The sequence below is a fragment of the Delphinus delphis genome, chromosome 6 (genome assembly GCF_949987515.2).
Source record: "Delphinus delphis chromosome 6, mDelDel1.2, whole genome shotgun sequence".
In the NCBI taxonomy this organism is placed as follows: domain Eukaryota; kingdom Metazoa; phylum Chordata; class Mammalia; order Artiodactyla; family Delphinidae; genus Delphinus; species Delphinus delphis.
The window spans coordinates 51,319,894-51,337,025 of record NC_082688.1 but is presented as its reverse complement, the minus strand read 5'-3'; the positions used below and the strand labels follow the sequence as shown (position 1 = coordinate 51,337,025).

The following is a 17,132-nucleotide window of genomic DNA, read 5'->3' as shown; positions in this document are numbered from 1 at the left end:
CTTTCATTCCATTACGTGGGTAACCTTGGGTAGTCCCCTATCTCCTGGGTCTCAGTTTTCTTAACTGTAAAATCAAGAACTGATTTCAATGTTCTCCATCCTCATTGTGCTTTGAAGTCAGATGTGCTGAATCCTGGCCCAATCACTCTAAAAACTCTGACAAATTATATTTCCTCAGAGCTCATTTATTATACATAAAATGCGAATGATATCATCTACCTCTAAGGTTGCTGTTAAAATAAGAACTATGAGATCTTGCACCTGACATACAGCATGTACAACAAACATCAGTCATTCCCACCCCACCATACAGGATACCTCCAGCTCTAAAGTTCTTTGTTCTTCTCATCTCCAAATCTAGTGTTCTCCTACATCCATTTCCACAGTGGTAATACATTTCTCTTCCATTAAATGTAAACGCCTTTGCTGACTTTCAGGCTCTTCCATAATCTGGCCCTACTTTATCTTATCTTCCTCCGGCTTCCAACGAACACCTTCTGTCTTAGTCAGGTATGTCTTATTGTGTTCCAAAGAACACATACTCCTACACCCTGATTTTGCAACTATCATTCCCCGTGCAAGATACAGCTTTTCTTAACCCCTCTGTCAAGGCCTATCTCGAGTTCACAGACTCGGCGATCCCACCTTCCAGATAATTTAACTCACACAGTGTCTCAATGGTACTGGCCATTGTTTCTAGTTTACTGAGCTTAGCTCTCCAGCTGGAAAGCGACTATTCTGATTATCTTTAGTTTGTCATTTTGGCACGGACTACATTAAAGTTTTGACAAACCTGGTATTTTTTGCATCAGCTCTACAAATGCTCTTTGAAATTCATAAGCCTTTGTGCCTTGACCCAAGATTCGGTTGTTAACTCCACTATTTTTGTTTGTGTGGAGAGGCTCACACAAGGAGATTATTCCATCATCAATAAGTAGGCCATTCATAGACAATCCAGGGGCCTGCTCCTAGAGCAAGAGATGACTTCTAAGTATCTCCAATGTCTGTAGATTTTGAGTCAAAGCCAACACATTCTAATTCCAAAAACCATTTTATGACCAAACTCCAAGGACCAGCAGGAATGACTCACAGTAAGGAAAGACTGGCTGCTAGACTTTTACCTCAAAAAAGATGACGGTTGAACCACTAGGACTAAACAAAGGTTCTAAGGGGAGTTAGTAGAAGACACAGTGAAGGTTCAGGGAGATGGAGGAAGAAGAACCAATGAAGGAGACCGAGACTGTTTACAGAGGCAGGAGGATAACCATGGGGGTGGAGAGGCACATCAACCCAAAGAAAGATAAGGGACTTCAAGCGCTGTGGATGGGAACTAACAAGGTGTCACTGGATGTAACAATTAGTAAGGAGGTCACTGGTGACCCCTGAGGACAATTTTCCATAGGGCTGGTCCAGGATGTGGACTGCAGGGAACTGAAAAGAAGACAGGAGGGCAAATGGAGACAAGCTGAGACTTTCCTGTTAAGAACTGTGGTTATCAAGCCAAATGCTGGTCTTTCTCTACCCTGAAGTTTACTTACCAGCCTGATAAAAACTCTCACTATTATTCCCTTGCTCCTTGCCTTTCCATATGCACAGAGCTTGACTACTGAAAATAATTTAATGGAAACCCTTCCAACCTCTCTCTCCTGACATCACCCTTGTGTGCCTGGTTTTGGTTCTCTAAGTGACCTTGCAGAACCATTCAACAGCTATATGCTATCAAGTGTGAACATCTAAATTATATTTTCCTGCTCTAGGTAAATGATATTTATTTAACAAAGAAAAAGAAAACAGACACTGAAATGTATCTGATCAACAGAGCAAAAATCCAGATTCAGGTCAGATACCATATTACTACCTCTGGGTAACCTACATAATAGATCCGAATTGTCAAAAGATAACTTTAAATGCTTTTTCTTCCTTCAAAGTAGTGCTTGTTCTTTACCAAAAGTTTACAACAATCCAATATGAATAAAGAAAAAAATAAGCATCATTAGCATTTTTGACTTTTCCTTCTACTTTGGTAGCCTGCATCACACATCCATAGACATAATAAACAAATGTGTAAGCATATGTCATTTTTACTAAAAGTGAATTCTAGGCATTATTTGTAACCTACTTTTCCCATTTATTTTTATTTTGATGGAAGTGTTGTGGCACTTATTAGCCTTCTATGCCTTTATTTTATTTTATTTTTTTTTGCACTATACGGGCCTCTCACTATTGGGGCCTCTCCCGTCACGGAGCACAGGCTCCAGACGCGCAGGCTCAGCGGCCATGGCTCATGGGCCCAGCCGCTCTGCGGCATGTGGGACCTTCCCGGACCGGGGCACGAACCCGTGTCCCCTGCATCGGCAGGCGGACTCTCAACCACTGCGCCACCAGGGAAGCCCTATGCCTTTATTTTTAATGAATGTACAATAATCAATTTTAATAAACCCCCCTGAAGCATTTAAGTCACTTCCAATTTTTGATTATGTAGATAAAGCTGAGATGGATATCCTCAAACACACCATTAAGTATTTGCTAGGGATAAAGTCATGGGTCAAACGTATGAAAAAAATATGCATTTGATATTGTTGACAGCTTGTCCTACAGGATGTTTCACCCAATTTGTGCTCTAGTGGTATATGAGTGGTATATAAGTGGTACATTTCTCCATATTCCCTCTAAAACTGGGTAGTATTAATTTTTAAATTATCCTATCTTATAGATTCCAAAAGTTCACTTTTATTAGCATATCTCTGAGGTTGAACATTTTTTTACTTTTCTGCACTTATTGTATATGCCCTTTGTTTTTCTGCTACAGTGTTCATATTATTCATTTGTAGCATCTCTTCATCTATGAAGGATATTATTAACTTGCTACCCTAATAATGCAAAGAAGATGGTATACTAATTGGGAACCTTTGGCTATCAGGAACAAAACCAACCAATTCCAGCCTATTAGAGCCAGAAAGGACCTCTACCACAAGGATACAGAGGCATCCTCACATAAGGATACTATGTATGAACTTTGACACGTGTCGCAAATAGTTCCGATTTTTAATTTTATCTCTAAAATGGAAATACCACTACTTCACTGGTCTACTTCGAGGATTAAAGAAAATACAGGTAAAGTCATGAATGGAAGTAATTATTGTTAAAGCAAGCAAAAACTCAAAAAACAAACTAAAAATGCTGTTTCTTATTCAGTACTTACTGAGGTGCCTTATTCTTTTGATCCTTACAATGAGCCCATTAGGCAGGTGTTATCAGTCCTCTTTTACAGATGAGATGTAATACGCATGCATAGTTAGTAAAGTAACAATTAGATTTTTATTTTACAGATGAGCTCTGCATTGATCCTAAAAAAGGCTTGGTAACAGAATTATTCTCATCTGTGTTTTTAGGAACACTTCTTTCTTAAAAGTCATCGCGGGGACTACTCCAGCCCTTGCACCAACAGTAAACCAGGTTACTAGCTTCTACACCATCCATTCCTTTAAATTTCACATTAGTGACCTCTCTTCTTCTCCCTCCTCTATGATGTGGCTTTACTATTAAGTGCCATTCTGGCAACAAGATACACATTTCTGTTTAGGAACCAAGGCCACTTCATCAGTCACTATTAACTGAACCCCGTGACAGACACTTTACTTTCTAACATTCCAAATACCCTTAAAGGTGCTTCAGCTGCTTACACGTAGTGATGTCTGTAGTAACAGCGTACACCCGAACCTATGCTTTTGTCAGGGGTGAAGCAGCACTGTGCTGTGTAAATATTTTATGCACAGCTTGTACTGAAATTCTAGATGAAGAGGCATTCACAGTTCCTATGTAATATGCTGATTGCCCAAGACCACATAGTTTTTATTAATGCTTTGTGCAAGCTTTGCCATCTTCTATAGCACTCCCCTTGATTTAATCCTAAATATATACTTCCAAAATGTTTTTATTTTTTAATGCATTAGTTGTGCTGTGGCCAAGGTAGCAGCTACAACAATGGCAAAAGGAAGCATTGAAACTGGATGCACTCACAACTAGTCTAGTCACTGAGAATTCTGAGGGTAAAAGTGCATGTGTGTGGGCCAGGTAGGTAAGTTTCTCGGCAGGAATATTGGCAGAACTAAATTATCCACTGCCAGAAAAGGGAAAAGGAAATCTTTCCCCCCTACTTTTATAAATTCAATAAGATTTGTAGAAATGCTTAAGAGTTTGAAGGCTACTCTTCTGGAGTAAACAGGTTTACAAACTGGCTTTGGAAACATCCAAACAACAAATGCCTCAAACTCCTGCCAGTTAGGGGCAGGTACAGCCACCCATAAATCAGCAGCCATGAGGAAGCGCAGGTGATGCCTCAAAGCGGGGCTCTGCCCACAGGCGACCGCTGCTCGGTGACCTCACAGGAGGCAGAGCCCTGCACACCGCCTGCTGCAGCCAGCACTTGGAGAGTTACTGGCTAGGAGGCTTCCTCGATGTTTTCTCTCTGAACTCTCCTCATGCACGTGGGGAGAGGGTTCTGGCTTCTCTGCTTCAGGGAGGCTGTGATTGGGCTTCCTTAAGGAGGAAAGGGTTTGAGAAGAGAGAAACACCCTCCCACCCCCACCCCCCTACATACTAAGAGGAGATTCTTAGAGGAGAGTGAGTGTGAGACTCAGAGCAGCTGAAGGCCATACCTGCTCCCTGGCAGCACCCCTAGATGTGTGCCGGAGCCCCAAGACAATGGCCAGATGCTGAGCTTGGTCTCCTGGCTGTGACAAAGCATCCTCCCCAGCCTCAAAATGGCCCAGAAGCAGCAGGGACCGGTGTGAACAGATGACCCAGGGTGCTTTCCTGCCCTCGTGACATGTAGTCAGAGTCTGGAACCTTGGCATGACCCCCTGGGAGAGTGGTGTACGAAAGAGATCCAAGCCTGACCAAGGTTACTTTCCTGCTACCCCAGGGGAGCAGAAGCTTACAGTCAAAACTAATTTGATTCAGGAAAATGCACTATTTCTTGCACTCCTCAGTTTGTGGACTAACAGTCATTCCCAATTCAAATTATTAACAACTGAGCGAACAAATGAAGGCAGAAGGGTTAAGATCTAGTAACCTACATATTTTTCTGGCAAAATTAGTTTTGTTTAGTTCATTCGTTTAGTTCATTGGCTTCTATCAGTGGGTCAGAATGTCATTCAGAATAAAGAAAGCTTTTAGAGCAGAGATTCAAGAGGCTTTTGCGTTATGCAGGCATTTCCCCAGGAACACCCAGCCTCGCTCATCACCACTGCTATTTAAAGGGTCTGCACTAACAGAGACAGGGGTCTCTGGAGGCATCTGAGGCTGATAGCCACAAGGCCTCATGCAGTGGAGTCACTTTGGAAAATTCACCACAATTCAAGACCCTGATTCAGTCTGGCCCAAAGTTTTTCAGGTCTAACATCCAGATTTTCTAGGAGCCAAAGACGACTACTCCCCCAGAGTGGGGCTAATGCATAAACACACAGCAGCATGTTAATGGTATGTGTGTGTGGGGGGGACGACACGGCTTTTGTCCTCTCTATGCAAATTACTCCCTTCTTTGGAATTTTCTGAGCCAGCCACAGGGTCAGAGGTGGGCCTCCCATGCCGCCTCTCAGAGCACACACATCTCGCCCATCATGGCTCACTGGACCACTTAAAGACCTCAGATCCAGGCTGGGCAAATCTGTCCTCCTCTGGGGCTTAGAAATGGGGGCTGAGGAGCTGCCAGCCAGGCTCTGGGTGCAGGTGCACCTGGGAGCAGCTCCGCAGACAGAGCTGGTCTGCAGCAGAAAGGTGAAGATAAAGCTGAGGGTAGCAGGGCCAACACACAGAGTCTTTCCAATTCCTTGCGCTTTCCCGTGTTTGATTCTAGGTTGTCTCTGAGGATCCTGGATTCTTTGGAGCACTTCAGTATCTTGACAAAATGCTCCTTAAGTTGGTTTTATTCCTTGCAGTCAAAGATTCCCAACTGAATACCATTCTTTCCCTGTTACCATGTTATCAAGCTAATAACGGGGTGTGCTGGGCGAGTGCTGAATCAGACCAGAGGGAGGTAGACCCGGGGTGGGGTGTGGAGCAGAGAAGGACTCCCCCCCCCTGCACTATGTACAGCATAGTTCACGCCCTCAACTACAAACAGCTCCCCACTGGCTAGACTCTCTCGTCCCTCCATTTCTGAGCGCCTCCCTGCCAAACTCTGCCTCACTGAAACCCATTCTCCTAGGCTTGCAGGCTGAATACTCTACCTGAATATATTAAAAAATACATATTCAGGGCTTCCCTGGTGGCACAGTGGTTGAGAGTGCGCCTGCCGATGCAGGGGACACGGGTTCATGCCCCGGTCTGGGAAGATCCCACATGCCGCGGAGTGGCTGGGCCCGTGAGCCAGGGCCACTGAACCTGCGCGTCCGGAGCCTGTGCTCCACAACGGGAGAGGCCACCAACAGTGAGAGGCCTGCGTACCGCAAAAAAAAACAAAAAACAACAAAAAAAAACATATTCAAACCTGTGTATAGTCAATTTCTCCTGCTACTTTCAGCTGCGGACATTTTATTAAATCAAGACATAATAGTAAAACTCCGGGTATTATGAATATGCTCTGCTCTCAGTGCCCACCCCTTGCATTTTAAGATATCAAGCCTATGCAAGCCCAAGTAGCTTGGGTCAACATTTTCAAATAGAAGTTTAATATTACACACAGGTAGGAGAAAACGGTTGTCAGAATATTATGTTTTCTGACAGAGAACTGGTAGGGTCTGGAATAATTTCTCCCATAAACATGCAAGCACAAGTTCTTGAAATGGTAAAGAATGGTCCTACTTGGCAATGGGTATTTTATTTTCAATTGTCACCCTTGATTTTTCCTTAAGAACTTGCATCGATGTTGTGACAATGTATAAACCTAGCTGTTTATGGATGCATTTTTTAAATCACCAATGAGATATCCTCAAACTGTGATACAATACTAGAGAAAAAAATAAAATAGATATGTATATTAAATTTTTAAAATATTGTATAGAGGGCTCAAGAAAAACGCTTTTCTCTTTTAGGATTAATCAATCAGAAATGAAATATCTGACTAACTGCTATCCGTGTAAACTATATCGCTAATATACGTAATTGTTTACCCTCCATTGTTTGGCACAGGCCAAAAAACCCCCAAAAAGTTACACTTAAGAGACTGCATATGGAATAAGGAGCATTCAGTCATCCAAAGCAACTTCCTTACTTGGTATCTAGATACATAAAGTAGGAAGAATATTTCCACTTAAAGCAAAGAAAGCAAAAGTTTGATTTCTTTTTTTAAATGATCAGATCAGAAAGTGATTTCCTCTCTGATGGGGTTACCACTTGGCTCAGTTCTGCCCTTTCAACAGTGAGTCCCAGGATGGAAAGCTCTATACCCTCTAGCACTTCTCTCTCGTCTTTCAGTTCTCTGTGGAGGAAGGGACCACATCTGGGGGTGACCTGGGGATGAGGTGGCAGGAAGTCCCCCTCGCTGGGACTCTGAGCAAGGGAAGGGTGTGTGAGCAGGTATCCATCGGTAGTCTGCTCTTGGTCAGCAGCTTTGGAGGATGCCGTATTATCTTCAGTGTGCCCTTAATCCCAAAGTTTAAATGTGAATCATCTTTACTTTCCTGGAAAATTATAAGAGAAGGTACCACCTTAACAAACCAAACACCTACGCCTCTTGCCTAAAACGAGCGGTTCTCAAATGTTAGCATAAATGGCAATCACTTTGGGGGCTTATTAAAGTACAGATTACTGGCCCCACCTCAGAGTTTCTGATTCAGTAGGTCTGGAGCGGGACAGCTGCTGCTGAAACGGGGGATGACAATTTGAGAACCACTGCCTTAAACAAACAGAAGTGAGTTGGAAGGGGACACAAGCTCTTTAGGAGATGATACAACCAAGTATAATATCAACAGTTGTTTACCAAGCACCTTACCTTAGATACAGGGAATACAATACTTTACAAGAGAAACAAAGTCCTTCCTCCCCTTCTCCCGACATGCCTGAAGTAAAACAGCTGTTCCAGGAAGAAGCACCAAGTTTAGCAGGAAGCTTTCTATTTCTCAAACCCAAACTGCATGCCCTATGAGCCAACGCACAGCTCCCAAAATGAAACGGAATATCAACTCTCTCATCAAAGAACCAAAGCAAATGGATGACAATGAGATTACAACTAGATGTTAAGTACCAATGAAGTATGAGGAACATCCTTACGGCACACACATGACTGGGGTGAGGACTGAATGCAAGAGACCTCGTGGAAGGCCACCTTCGTGCCTGGCATAGCACAGGCAGCCCAAGTACTAGTTCCTCTTCCATCTCCTGACCTATCTTCTCTCTGTACCTTGAAAAGTCAGGTTCTGAGGGCCTGCTAAGGTCATCTGTGCTGGGGCTGCTAGGGAGGCTGCCCCACTGCTTCCTGCCTCAGGTGCGTCACCTCAGCAACCCCAAGCATTTAAACTATACAAACAATTATGGAAAGACTACATGAGCCAGTGGTTCTCAAACTTTATAGAGTGCATCGCAAGTGTGAGGAAGGCCTTTTAAAAACACAAAATGCAGGACTCCCACCTCCAGGGATTAACTCATGAGGTCTGGGGCAAACCCTAAAAATTTAAGTATCTAACAAGCTCTCAGATGATGCGAACGATGCTGGTTCAGGATCATACTTTGAGAACCATTTGTTAAACTTATTCCTTGCTATTAACTAGAACACTATCTTACCCAATTAATTTATTATATAAAAACAAAAGTCTCTTCTTACATAAAGGACTAAGAATACAGATTCTGTCATCAATCATGTGACATCTCAGGCAAGTACTGTAGTAACTTGTGCTTTAACTTTCCATATGTAAATTGAGACTACCTACATCCATAGTATTGTAAATCTGATTCAAAGTTATTAACATGTAATTTTAAAGATGTTACCAAGTATCAGTTGTTGCCTTGTCTTTTATAATACGGTTGGCTTTAACTGAAATAGTTTGTAACATTTAAGACAAGTATCTGATTTCCCACATTCACCAGAAAAGACAGAAGAAATCTTTATCCGTGAAAACAGATAAAGCCTAGCAAATGTGAGCCTTCTCAAAATCCAGAATACTCTGAGAAGATGCTTTTGATTCTTCCTCATGAAAAAAAAATTATTTTCCAATCAAGTTCCACTATGTGTATAATGACAGAGCAAATATACACAGGTTTCAAATTTTTAAAATATATATGCTTAAAAAAAGAGAGTACGTTCAATAAAGAATTACAAAATATAAAGGCTTCCTCCTGTCGAGAATAGGATGGTACAGGTGTTCATTTCAATACTAACAATCACATAAATGCCAGACTGCAATCTTGGGAGGAAAGAGCTGGAATGGAGGCCCATTTCCCCAGAGTGACCCAGTCAACTGGGTCAGGCAGTAGAATACGCCAAGGAAATGTTCTCTCAAACCTCATTAATTATCAGAGCCCAGGCTCTGGTATTTCAGCACAGACAGCTGGCGGCCTGCCCACTCACCCTCCTTCTGCTCCTTAGCCTTTATGGGATGTTACAGGCATAGAACTTCTGTTACCTTTCCCAAGGGAGGAGTGGGTCTGAGGTGGGCCTTTCAAATATTTGTAGCCCAAGGACCAAGGCAAGATGCTGCTGGTGAAGCATCAGTGATTCATACTTCCGTAGGATAAGATGACTCCTTTCACTATGAAGACAAACCAGGTTACCCTGGCAAACGTCCTGGTAGCACAGAGCAGAAGTGGATGGGCACAGCCCCATTAATCTCCCTGCCTGACCCCTATAGGCAACTCCTCCTAGCTCTCTACTCTGAGCCTCTCGTTAAAGCTAACTGAAATTACGAAGCTAACTGAAATTCCAAGTTCTTCCATACATAGACCCAAAGGTAAACTGGAAAGAACATTGCTTGGTGAATTTAGGACTGAATTTTATGAGACAAGAAGCTAAAGAACAAAATCTGAATCTTTACTAGATACTTATTAAGCATTTTCCTATAAAATTTTCCATATTTCTTTTTCCCTGAAGAATCCATGCACTGCCTTTTAAACAAAATTATTTCCATTTAATTAATCTCTATGTATCTAAGTTTCTCAGCTGAGACTCTGCTCCAATGGCATTTCGGCATCCATTCAAAAAAAACAGAACTGTGTTAAGTCGCTAAATGTAAAATTACATGAGATTATAAGTGCCCAGGGACCAGAGAACATATCTTGGTCCTTGTTTCTTGTTAAAAATGTGTTCTTATAAATATTTTTTTTATTTAAAAGCAAATCATAGCTATTTCCTTACCTTTTTCTTTTTTTGAACCTACTTTAACAACTTGTGATCTCATTTGCTAAATTTTAAGCAATGCATTCCCAACTAAGGTTTTTTATTTTATATTTTTCCAGTGTAAGTGTTCAGAATTTTCATTTAAGTAGGGCTCCAACATTACAACAAACCCATTAACACGTGTTGCCAAAGGAAAACTATGTAACTTCTGCACTGGCACAACCTCTAGCAATTGTCAACAATCCCTCAGGTGAAGCTTTTCTCTGGCTCTGGTGTGTACATAGCTGTATCAAGTGTCACTGTTTGCCTTGGTAACAATGCCTTTTCTTGTGGAGAAGACACATGACACCACCCTGTCACACAAAACACCCTGCAGCAGAGTTGGTCTGGAATGGAGCACCACAGCTGGGTGGAGGGGCCCAGACCACCCATCCCACCCTGGGGCTAGGTCTCCAGGCAGACAGGCACTCACACGCCACCGCCACCGTGGGAGTGGAAAGTTTTCCATTTTGAAAAGAAAGCAATTGGGTAAAATGCATCAAGGGTCTTTCATGTGGTTCCAGTAATTTTACTCACATATATACACACACACACATTTGTAATTTCTGACCCATTCATTTCCCTTCTACTAATATACGCTAAGGAAACAATGTTCAAGAAAATCCCACAGATTTAGGCACAAATACATTCATTGCCCTACTACTGTAACAGCAAAAAGTCAGAAACTTAAATTATTGTTAAACTATTATGCAGACATTAAACATATTTACAAAGTCTCATGAAGGACTAATACAAGGAGTCTTAAATAACTATTAAATTCATACATATATATTGACTATATTCCCAAAACTTCCAAAAAACAAATGTTCAAATGCTTAGTATATATGAAAATTAATATAAGTTAACGGAGGCAGATGCTTTTAAAAAGGAAAGTAAGTCTCAAATGCTCAGTTTCTATAATAAATAGCGTGAAGCAGGATGTGCCCAGATTTTATCAACAGCATTAAGAAAATTATTTCTGCCTTTTATGATGATGAAAGTTCCTCTAACAGATTAACTTTCTAGTCAGAGTACCTCAGGGACAAGGTCTAGGTCATAGATTAGGTTTCTAGGGACCTGAGTCTTGATTTCTTTCCGTATCACAGGCTGTACACCCAGTTGGGCCCACTGGGCAACAGTGCAGCCAGAGAGTGAGACTCAGTTATCCCAAAACTGTTAACCATGAGAAGAAAACAAGCCCAGGCTTCATATTCAGGGCATGCTAAAGATATCATTTTGTCATGGTAAGGAAGATACAGTACAAATTTTTAAAATTAAGTCTAAGTTAACTTTACAGAGATACATCTTTCCCAAATGCCCATATACACACACATATATTTATAGATATATAAGTATATATATGAAAAATTCAATACATTCTGCAAAGCAGCAAGGATAGGCCATACTCTAAGCATATTACAACAAAACCATCACAGAAATAAATAACAGGCATTTAAACAAAAACTCAATACATGAAGAAAAAGAAACTATTCTCCCAAATAATTATTGTTTCAAAGAAATATAAATCCTAATATGAGACTGTTTTGAAAATAGCGAAATGAATTAGAATTGGAAAGGCATAAAATGAATAAAAACAGAAGCCCTAATTATCAAATCTTATGGGATCTGGTCAAGGCGAGCACAGAGATAAATGCAAGCCCTAAGTAATCAAAATAAGTGGACTACGGCTCCAAAGGAGCAAAAACACTCATTTGTTTGAAAAAAATTATGACAAAACAAAATACTTCAGCAACAATGAATGCATTAAACAACAGAAAAAAACAGAAATGGTAAATCCAAAGCTTGTTTAAAAATCCAATCAAAGAGGGCCTCCCTGGTGGCGCAGTGGTTGAGAGTCCGCCTACTGATGCAGGGGACACGGGTTCGTGCCCCGGTCCGGGAAGATCCCGCATGCCGCGGAGCGGCTGGGCCCGTGAGCCACGGCCGCTGAGCCTGCACATCCAGAGCCTGTGCTCCGCAACGTGAGAGGCCACAACAGTGTACCACACACACAAAAAAATCCAATCAAAGAGATAAATCTCTTGTAAGTCTACGTAAAAGTGAATACAATTAGAAACAAGGTAAGTACTGTGCCATTCTGAGTGGATGTAAGTAAGACAATGCTTTGCAAAATGCAGTGGACAGAATGGAGGCACAGCAGGAGGACTGGCAGAGAGTGCGTCAAACAGTTGCAAACGCTTGATGTCAGGCAGACTGAGAAGAGATCTCTGCCCTGCCAGCCTCCCAACACCCCACAGTGCAGTGGATCCAGGATGGAGCACCACAGCTGGAGAGAGGAGCACTGGAACCATGCGTCCCTCCCCCAGGGGCTATAGGTCTACAGGGAGACAGGCACCCACACACTGCCATGGCAGTGGACAGTGGTCTCATTTTTTTAAAAATCAGTTGGGCAAAATGTATCAAGGGCCTTGAAAGCAGTAAAAGTTTTAAAAATAAATGTTTCTAACTTCTGACCCTATAATTTTGCTTCTAATAATACACACTAAGAAACTGTTTAAAAATAAAACCACCCACAGATTTAGGCACAAATACATTCACTGCCCCACTATTATAACAGCAAAGCATCAGAAACTTAAACTATTATTAAATTATTATAGACTTTAACATATTTATGAAAATATTATTATGAGGAAATGCATCATTTATAATGTTACATGAAAATGGGAATGAAGTTGAAGAGATTATACAAAAATATGTACAAATGACTGGAAGGAAAATACATCAACATTTTAATAGTGTTTGTCCCTGATCTAAAAATAGTCTTGAGAGACTGATTTTTAAAACCTCTTAGGCTTAAATGTGGTGAAAGTGAATAAGATAATGCATGTTAAAACGCTTATCACCATACCTGGCATAGAGTTCGTTAAAAGAAATGCAAGCTATCCTCATACAGGGTCACCTTCTACCTCACAGCTGACTAGTTTGTGACTTTAGTCAAACTGCTTAACTCCTGATCTTTGTTTCCGTCTGCAAAGTGGGAACAATCATAGTTACCTGATGGGAGCATGAAGATTAAATGAAACAGAGAACACAAAGTGCTGAACTTAGGCATTCAATAAATGTTAGTACTCTCTCTTCCTCTCTCTTTTTTGGAGACTATAAACTTTATGCTGTACAGTTCTGATGCAGTTTAAAAAATTGACTCTAAATTCAATAACACTTGGCCACTTAAAGTTATAAAACATATGCAGAAACATACTCAGATGAGAAGGTCTGACTCTGACAAGCTCATGCATTGCTCCAGATGGCAAACAGGCTTTAAAATGGGGCAACACTGACCTAAAGTTCTGCAAGGAAGGGACCCAGCATGCTGCTTTTCAAAAGAAAACATTCCCATGCAGGTATAAATAGGTTTCACATTCCCAACCATGGCTTCATTTATATGGCACTTCCAAACTAGGAAATTCTGCAAAAATTTTTCTTGTTGACTCCAACCTACTCAGAAGGGACTTAGAAGAAATGAGTTGTGTTCTGTAGAAGAAATCTTTAAACTCCTGTCTGCATGAGGCTGAATGGAAGCAATCATGAAACCATTATTTCCCAATCCAAGAACTACAGGTTAATTCTTAAAGATGGAGCTGCTATCATTTTCTCCCCAGTAGTAACGAGACAGGAAAGGTGGATGGATAGGTGGATGGATGGGGAAGAACTTTACAGAATTAAATGGTCTCCGGCTCTCTGGTTTACTTAAGTTACAAAAACTTTGCCTAATATGCCTAGTGTTCTTCAAAAGGATATAGGCATGGATTTGCAAAGGAAAAACAGAGGAAGTCAGATTTTGGTGTCTCTTTTAGACCTACAGGCATATTTGTGTAAAGGTGAGGCCAGTCACCATTCCAGCCTCACCAGGCCCCTTTTCATTGAAGCTGTCTGAGCAGCCACACTTGTGCCCAGTGACTCTGTCTCTCACTTGCTCAAGCCACCTGTGGGGAACAGAGTGACTTTCCAGGAGAAGCCAAAAATAAGGCTATCAAAGAGATTCACATGAGTTGACCTGACATGATTAGGTGAACTAGCTAAATGAGAGTCTGACTCTCAGGAATCTGAATTAAGCATAGAGAATAAGCAGTTACCAGTGAGGACATCTGCTGAAAGGATATTAGGAAGTGGGAGGGGAGCCATGAAAAGCCAGAGCTGGGTACAAGCCCAGATCACGAGGGGGCCAAAAGTAGGAATGAGAAGAAGTAAGTATATGGTGTACCTTTTTCGATATTACTTAATATGAAGCCATCAAGGTTATCAATGCATTTTAAAACACTGCTTTTCATCTTTCTTATTTTAACATTGCTATTATGTGTTTTATATCATCAGCATAAAACAATCTGAGCAAAAACAATGTATCCTCAGTATAGACATGCATAAGTATATAATTTATAAATAAGTGTCTATTTGGAGGACATGTGCTGAAACAATTTTGTATGAATGGGGAATTCTAATCAAAAAAAGACTTCTACTCTGACACAGAACGTGCATATTTTATTACATGGGGAGACAGAGGTGAGAAGTCAGGATGCCAAGGAATGAGTAAAGCATACACTGTGTCCTCTAGGGGCTCACCAACCATGATGTTATAGATAAGAAGAGAACCTGTTATTTTGATCAGGTCTCCAACATATACCTGTTTAGCACCTATGAGTACCCCATACCAGTCTAGGTGTTTTGTATCACTTTCCAGAGATCAAACAAGCTACCAGGGCTGAAATGAATTTGTTAGGTCATAGTCCCTCAACCTTTCTGGACCACAGACGAATTTGAGATTCTGATGGGAAAAAAAGCAGTGGGAGTGGCGGGAACTTCTCCCAAACAAAGCACTCATAAACAGATAATTCTGGATTCAATTTCCCTGATACGTCTCACCTAAAGCCCAAGGATTAGACACTGGTGGTTTTACTTTCCATTTGAAAATACAGAAATATATGTATAATCAAGCAATCCTAAAATGAAAGATTATATGTTTCAACAATGCACACTTATGAGGTTTATTCATATGCTTATCTTTTCAATAACATATTATTAGTGGTAATGAGAGATGTCCCATCAGAAATAAAACAGCACATTCCCAAACAATGCATGGAACTGACACAGACAGAATATCACTCCAGTTACACAATGGCTATTCAGAACTCTCTGTTAATGGAATATCCACAGTTTAAGACTGAACACAATGCACAAAGAATAGAAACATAGACAAAGTTGCTATATTAGGGGCATGGATAACAGAAGTAGTTTCCTGGCAACAGAGACTTCAGTGAGGGCTATATATAAAATAAAATTCGTTTCTATTAATGGTCAATAAATAAAAATAAAGTGACAAAATATTTCATCAATTTGCTTTGAATGGTTTTATACAACAGAACTATACTATACAGACTTGTTTCATTTTTTCTCTTAAACAACCAGAAAAGTACTTGCTTTACTCCCTTTTACATGTGATTAGAAATTACCTGAAATTGTAGCATCTGGCTGTCAGAATGATTTCAGAATCAGTGAATCTCACTTTCTCCATTTGTAAGATATGAATAATAGTACTTATTCCGCAAAGATGAGAAGTACACCTTTTCAAGGAAAAAAATGTTCCTCTATGCCAGTTCAGCCTATATTTCACAAATATTGTCTTGCATTCATTCACTAAATATTTAGTGAGTTGCAACTATGAGTCAAATATTAAGAAGACAAAAGTAAACAAAATCAGCCCCCATTTCTTCTTTGATGAAGGTTAGAAAGATTCAACCATTAGAAAGATTTAGGCTGAAAGTTCCATTAGGTGATAGTGACAGCTAATATTTGTATAGAATTTTAGATTATAAAGTACCATCCTATATATCATCTCATGTAATCTTCATGATAACTCTTTGAGAAGAATTGATAATCAGTAATTATTCATCACATTTTACAGGTTAAGAAACTAAGGCTTAGGAGTTCAAGTTGCTTACCCCAGCAGTGCAGCTGGAATCCACTGCCCTGATGGTATCAAAACACTACCTCATCTCACTGGAGTTAGGCTTTGGGTGATGAGGATAAAACATGTGCTAAATCATTTTAAGCTCTCTATTAGGAACATGATCTAGAGCAACTTTTTACCTGTTCCCATCCTCTCCAGAAGCAGAAGTAACCAGCTCTGGTAGTGTGTAGAAAATGCAATTCACTTAGTTTGGAAAAGCCCAACTTACCTAAGTTATTAAAAATGGTTAATTTGCCAGCAGTTACCAGCCATGGAGACTTAGGACTGAGTTGCAGCCTGAATTACATCTCCCTTCACTGATTAATTTCTACAGTCCCGTGTGTGTGTGTGTGTGTGTGTGTGTGTGTGTGTGTGTGTGTGTGTGTGACTTGTTTTACTGCAATAGTTGCTTTATTGTGGTGGTCTGGAACTGAACCTGCAATATGTCTGAGATATGCCTCTGTGTGTGTGTGTGTGTGTGTATTTGTTTTTATTTTTGAATTATCAAATCAGTATTCTTTTAACCTTATTCACATATTTACCCTTTCTATTGCATCTTCCTGCAACTTTCTGCTTCCATCTGTGATCATTTTCCTTCTGCCCAAAGAACCCCCTTTACTTTTTTATTTTCTCTACAGTCCTTTTTGATTGCAAGAATCTTCTGCAATATTTTCCTTACAGATTCTTAACAATTAGTTTGCTACAACAGTATGACTGACATGATAAGACTGAAACATCACCTCTCTAGATAAAATAATCATCTGGTCCTATGTAAAAACTCTCATGGTATTTTTGAAGGGATCTCAGATCATGGTCCAACATACAACCCATTGCCAAAATCCCTTCTACAACATCTCTGAC

General features: G+C 40.6%; 1 protein-coding gene across 1 annotated transcript in view; it reads right to left on the bottom strand.

Annotated features, from left to right (window-relative positions):
* The window catches only part of KANK1 (KN motif and ankyrin repeat domains 1), a 192,599-nt gene that overhangs the window by 127,074 nt on the left and 48,393 nt on the right, over positions 1-17,132 (bottom strand). The gene's annotated exons all lie outside the window — the stretch shown is intronic.